Here is a 6,149-nt window from a genome sequence, read left to right on the forward strand (position 1 = left end):
GCATTTGGACACGAGCTCTGCAGCATCAGGAACTGGCTCAAGTACTCCAAGGTCCCACTGGCCACGTGCTACACAATTAGAGGCACCCACCAAGGGTCCCATTACCATCTCAGTTAGCCATTTGACAAACCACCTTCTACATTACCCAGCCTGCTCGAAACAAATATGACTTGTAGAGCTATTTATTCCATGGAAACACAAAAGCTGCTGCCCAGCTCAGGCAGCAGGCACAGGGTGCCCAGCCTGTGCCTTAGTGGCCGGCGAGCCAGGCGGGATGGGGCACATGGTCAGGGAGCGCCTCGGGCACTACAGTCATGCTCAAACACCTAAATAATGGGTCAATTAGGCAATTAAAGCAGTTGCCAGGTAAACCTGTACCCACAGTCATGGGCAGGACACAGCTCCTGGCACCACACCATTTCACCACACTACAGGCCTCTGGCTCGTGGAGCCCAGAGCCCCAGCCAAGGGACCTGGGGTGGTCCAGGGGATCAGCACCTGTCTTTGGCTTGAGGGACTCCGGGCCAGGGCCCCCTCCAAGAGTCCTGTCTTCTCCTCTCCTCACCTGCTCCCCCATGAATACCAACCCCTTTCCCTTCCTCTGAAGCCTCTTAGCTCTCCAAGAACTGACACCAAGAGATGCCACAGAAAACAAAATGATGGCCATCACTATTCCATGTTGGGCTGCAGGCACTCAGCCAGCCATAGCTGCCACCACCACCCAGGGAGCGAGCCCGTGGATTACTTGGGGATGTAGCTGAGGCCTCCACCCCTCCTCGGTAGCCCCACTAACACCGACACCAGCTCCAGAGAAATGCACACAGGGACACAGACCACCCTCGCAGCAGGGCTGTGTGGGAACACCCTCAACAGCCTGGATCTGGGCACTCCAAAGGAATTCCATAACCTAAGTTACTTCTTCAAGATTTGTCATTTTGTTCTCAAAATGACATCTCAAACTCCAAAGTACCAGAAGGTGTATCTGACTAATTTGAAGCAAATGTTTCTATTTTGCTGCAAAGTGCATGATTATTTGATACATATTTCTAGAAAGAACAGTTCACTCTTCAGCAACAAAACCTTATACTTTGGATAAGGTTTGGATTTGGTTTTCCAGGCCTGAGCATGTCTCCACTGCTGCTTCTGTTTGACCACATTTCTCTCTGCTACCCAGCCACGCAGACAAGAAGCTTTTGTTTCCAAAGCATTTTAGGTAACTACCTCAAGAGCAGTTTTTATTTAAAACAAACATACATACATAAGCCTCTCTTAGCACAAACCTCATTGGATAGTGTCAGCAAGCATGTTTTAGTAGCATGATATTGAAAAGTAATTTTACTACTAGCTAGAAAAGTCTGAAGACTGCAGAGGATATATTTAGATGTGTATAAATAGACAACACTCAGTGATGTCTGGTCCAAGGAGTACAAATCTTCCCTAATGCATGGAATATGCCTGGCCCAAAACGCTTGAGCAGCACTTACACAGCCTTTTCAGTCTGGCTCAGGTTCTGAGCCCGCTAATAGCAAGGCCATTAGAGCGGTGCTCCAGCCCAGCTGCTTGTGCAGGGAATATGCAAAGATTGCTCTATAAAACCGAGCCCGTTACCGCATCTGAAAGCACAGGCTGTATCGATCAGCAATGGAAAGCCATTAGCTCTCTAGCCTCTGAACTATCTCCACGTGCCCCAGCAGAGGGACAAGCCCTCCAGGCATCTCAGGATGCTCCAACTTCCCAAGACAGGCACACTGTATGGCAAGGCCATCCTTCCTGATGCACCGCCTCCGTGTCCCCTCTAATCTTTCTCAAAAAATTGGGGAAGATCTGTTTTTTCTTACCATGCTGCTCAGCCACATCTCTTCTCGGGTTCCCCACATTCCCAGCCAGCTCAGATCTTGGGCTGGGCAGACACCTCTCATCCTCCTTCCCTCAGCCCCACTCACACCTTCAACGGCCAACAGGAGCCTCTCCAGACAACAGAGCTGCATGAAAAATTCAAACCAAGCCCCTGAGACACCATCCTGAGCAGTGCTGCAGTCAAACGCAACTTCCCTTGGTCGTAAGCATGACATGAGCGCTCAGCCCACTGGATCTCCCTGGGATAGGACAATCTGGAGCCCACTCCCATATCTGCATGTGTTTGGTGGAATGGGACAATCTCAAGTTCCCTCCTGCAGCTGGAAGTGTTTGGTGAAGAGGTGAACTAGTTCAGCTTTAACTTGCACTGGGCACCTGAGATATCCAGGATTTGCTTCCACTGACTGCCCTGCCATGATAAAACCAGGAACTGCTCTTTCTGAAAGCAGAAAGATGAGGTAATATGCCAGGAGATGTATCTTAGAGAGGCTTGTGACTGGAGGCCAAACTGGCGAGCTCTGGTGTGCATTATGATCCAGTCTTATGCATTTAAACACATTTATTATGCATTTAAACAAATGCATAATCCCTTGAGTGCAGTATATATTTAGTAACGTGGATTGGGAAGGTGTTGGGCACTGAGAACACTCAGTCTCTGGTACAGCTGCTTGTGCAAAATCAAACCTGACTCCCAGGCTAGCAGTGGAATTGTCAGACCTGGTACACCTCTACCTGCCAGGGCTGACTGTAGCAATACCACAGAGTCCACGGGCTGGGTCCAAGTTGTGGCCTGTACACAGATCCAGGGTGCCCAGTCAGAGTCCTTGCAACAGCACACTCAGCCCTGAGCACCCAGGTCCAGCCAGCTAGGATGCAGTCCCACCACAGCAGGACAGACCAGTGCCAGCATACGCAGTCCATTTGGGCAGCATTGCCCCGTGCTCTTGGATACAGCCATGGCCAGGATCAGTGCTGCCAGAGCCAGCCCAGGCCCCTCCATCTGCAGATGCACAGCTGGAACCAATTAGGCTTCAAGTCCAGGAGGGATTCATTTCGCCTTGCCAGTGTACTGTCTGGCTGTGCTGGCCTGAGCAGCCCTGCACACGCAGCGCTCACCCAAGGATGCTCAGAAGGAACAAGCCGACACCACGTGTCACGCAGGAACATGTGAAATGGAAGTGTGGGTGGGGAGGATCACCAGCACGACAGCATGATGGTCAAGGGCAGGGACTCCCAGCCTGTCCAGTTCCATGGCAGTCAGCCAAAGGCCACACAGGACTGGGCTTGTCTGGGGGCACCTCTGTCCCACTCCTGGTCTCCAGGACTGGTGAGGACGGGTTGACCACAGCTGGGACCAACACATCCCTCTGCTCCACACACACAATGTAATGAGTGCCCCGAGATGCAGGAGACTGGAGGGAGGAGGCGAAAGTGCAGGAAGGGAAGAGCTGCTGTCCCAGGATGCAGAGGAACCCCAGAGCCAGTGTTCCCCAGTCTATGCTGCCAAGGACCAGCCCGGGAAGAGGCTTCCCCAGTACACCTGGCCCAGATAGGCCCGTTCCCACACCCGCTGCCGGCCGCAGCTGGGCTCCTGGAGCCGGGTGGGCTGTGCGCTCCAACACCCGCTCCTGGAGCCGCGAGGGCTGATGCTCCGACACCAACATGGCTGCGAGGCTCCGCCGGCTTCTCCGCCGCTGCTCTGCCATCTCCCCAACGGGAACCTTCCGGCGGGGAAGGTCCGTCCTGTCCTGCATTCGTTCTCCCGCACACAGCGGTGTTCGCCACCGACGGGGCGGGGGAGACGGAGGAAAGGGGGGCGCAGCCGCATCCCGGGACGCAGGGGACCACGGCAGCCCCAGGGAGAGAGCCGCGGGGAGAGCGGTGTGTGTGTGGCGGCCAGGGGCAGTGGGACGGGGCGGGAGGACTGGAGCCGCGGGGTTGCCGCGTCCTCTGGCAGAGCCCCACACCCCCTGAGCCCCCCGCGAGAGCGCCCCGGGATGGCTCCGCGCGCGGCGGCGCCTCCGCCCGCCCGGGCAGCGCCGCAGCGCCAGCGGTGCCGGGTAACCGGGCGGCGGCGGCAGCGGCACCGCGGCGCGGAGGGGGCGGCGGCCGCGGCACGGGCGGCCCCGCAGCATCGCAGCCTGGCAGCATCCCCGGCCCCGCAGCATCCCCAGCCCAGCCCAGCCCAGCCCAGCGCGGGCGGCCGCCGGCGCCGTCCCGCGGGCAGCGGCGGCAGCGCGGCCAGGCCCGGCCCGGCCCGGCCCGGCCCGTCCGCGGGGCACCCGCCCGCCGCTCCGCGCTCTGCCCGGTCGCCGCCCTCCCGGGAAGGGCGTCGTCCCGGCGCCCCCGCCGCGCCGTGTGGTCGTCCTGACCGGGACGTTCGGGACCGGCCGGGCCGCCCCCCACCCCCCCCCCGCCCCGTCCCCTGGGCCAGTACCGCGGTGCAATGCAGATGTGCCGGGCGCGACTCCCCTCGCGTTACCTGGTGCCTCCGGGGACGGGCGGCGGCCGGAGCGCGTCCCCTGCGGGTGCGGCCGCGGCCGGGCCCCGGCGGGCTGCGGGCGCTGGCGGCAGGCGGGCTGCCCGCCGCTCCGCCCCGAGCCGGCGCTCACCACCCGCATCCTACCGCGGGTCCGCGGCGGAGCTGCCCGCGGCCGGGGCGGGCAGGGCGGCCCGGGGACGGCCCCACGCGGCGGCTCGGGCGGGTGGCGGCACATGCACACACGCGCGGGCGGGGGCGGGAGGCGCGGGACAACCCGCCTGCATTAGCCCGCCCGCATCGCCCCGCACCGGGCAGCCCGCCCTGCTCCGCGCCCGCCGGCGCTGACCTTGTCGTGTACCTGCGCCAGGTTAATCCTCGCCAAGCGCTGCCGCTCCGCACCCCGCTGCGGAATCCTGTGCGCCAGGCGCTGCACTGGACGGACGGACGGACGGACGTGGCCGAGGCGCGGGCAGCCCCGCCGCCGGGCCGTCACCTCCCGGGTGCGGGTGCCGCTAGCGCGGGGCGGCCGCCGGCAGGGCCATGTGGCTCCGCGCTGCTCCGCGCCGGGCGCGCTCAGGCGGAGCAGCCGCGGCGGCGGGCGCTGCGGCGGGGCAGAGCGGGGAGCGCGGCGCCCGCGGCTCGGCCCTCCGCGGCGGCGGCAGCTGCGCCCATCCTCCGCGCCGCCGGCCTCCGCCCGGCCCCGGCCGCGGGCAGCCGCGCCGCTCGCTGCCGCATGGAGCAGCCGCCGCCTCCCCCGCGCCGCGCCGCGCCGGGGCGGGCTGGAGCAGCCGGGCCCTCCCCGCCCCGCCGCACGCACGGCTGAGCCGCAACCGCCCGACCGCCGCCGCGCAGACGTGCGGCCGGGCCGCCCCCCGCCGCGCCGGCCTCAGGGCTGCGCGCCGCCGGGCGGGACCAGGCACCGGCACCAGCACGGATACGGACACGCCTCCGCCTGCCCCGCGACGCCGGGGCCGGGCTGCGGCGACGGGAACCGAGAGCGGCCGCGGTCCTCGGGGCACCCCAGCCGCCGCCCGGGGCCCCGGGTCCGGAGCGGGCGGCGGGCGGGGGCGGCGCGGCTGCGGGAGGTGCGCGAGAGTTTGACCTGACGATGGATCCGGTAGATGCACCGGCGGAACTGTCCCGCGGCGCGGAGCGGCCACGCGGGGTGGGAGTGCGGCGGCAGCTCCGCTCCGCGCTGCCTGGCTTGGCGAGGGCTCCTGTCCACCCTCGGGGCACGCAGCTGCCCGCATCCTGCTCGCGCCCTGCCGGTCCGAGGACAGGGACTGCAACACCGGACTTCTAGGAGGGATGATCCTGGCAGAAGAAGGAAAGGCTGGGTCATGTTTGGGGGCAGTAAATTGGAGCGCTTTTGGGGATTCTGATCGTTACCTGTCTCCTGGATCTCTAACAGGGAGGAGAGTGCATTTCGTGCTATGGAACACTGACACCCTTCTCTAATGCTCTTTTGTGGGAAAACGCCGGGGATATTACAGGACCCTAAGAAGAGGAGCACTGCCTGGAGAACCTGAAAGAGGAGCTAATTAACGAACCTCGTAAGCGGCCAGTGACCCCGCACCTGGAGGGATGTGCAGGCACGTGCCCTGCCACCACTGGGCAATGGCCCCGTCTCCCCTGACACCCTTCCGCTGGGATGGGAGGCAGCTGCCCACTCCTCCGGGGCTGCCCCGGGACTCTCTACAGCCTGACCAGCCCGCGTGGCCACTGCTGCTGACGGTGCAGGAGAAAACCCATGGACTGCTCGGCACACTTGGAGGCAGTGGGAGCAGTGCTGCTGGGGATACACTGGCAT

General features: G+C 63.0%; 1 protein-coding gene across 6 annotated transcripts in view; it reads right to left on the reverse strand.

Moving 5' to 3' along the window:
- LRFN5 (leucine rich repeat and fibronectin type III domain containing 5) overlaps positions 1-4,931 on the reverse strand; it is a 39,267-nt gene extending 34,336 nt beyond the window's left edge. Inside the window, exon 1 of one of the 6 annotated variants that reach the window (XM_069018726.1) lies at positions 4,698-4,931. The gene's annotated coding sequence lies outside the window, so the exon portion shown is untranslated. The other 5 variants (XM_069018725.1, XM_069018720.1, XM_069018721.1 and 2 more) reach the window with 5 other exon arrangements.
- Between the last annotated feature and the right edge of the window lie 1,218 nt (positions 4,932-6,149).

The sequence above is a fragment of the Aphelocoma coerulescens genome, chromosome 5 (assembly GCF_041296385.1).
Source record: "Aphelocoma coerulescens isolate FSJ_1873_10779 chromosome 5, UR_Acoe_1.0, whole genome shotgun sequence".
Lineage (NCBI taxonomy): Eukaryota > Metazoa > Chordata > Aves > Passeriformes > Corvidae > Aphelocoma > Aphelocoma coerulescens.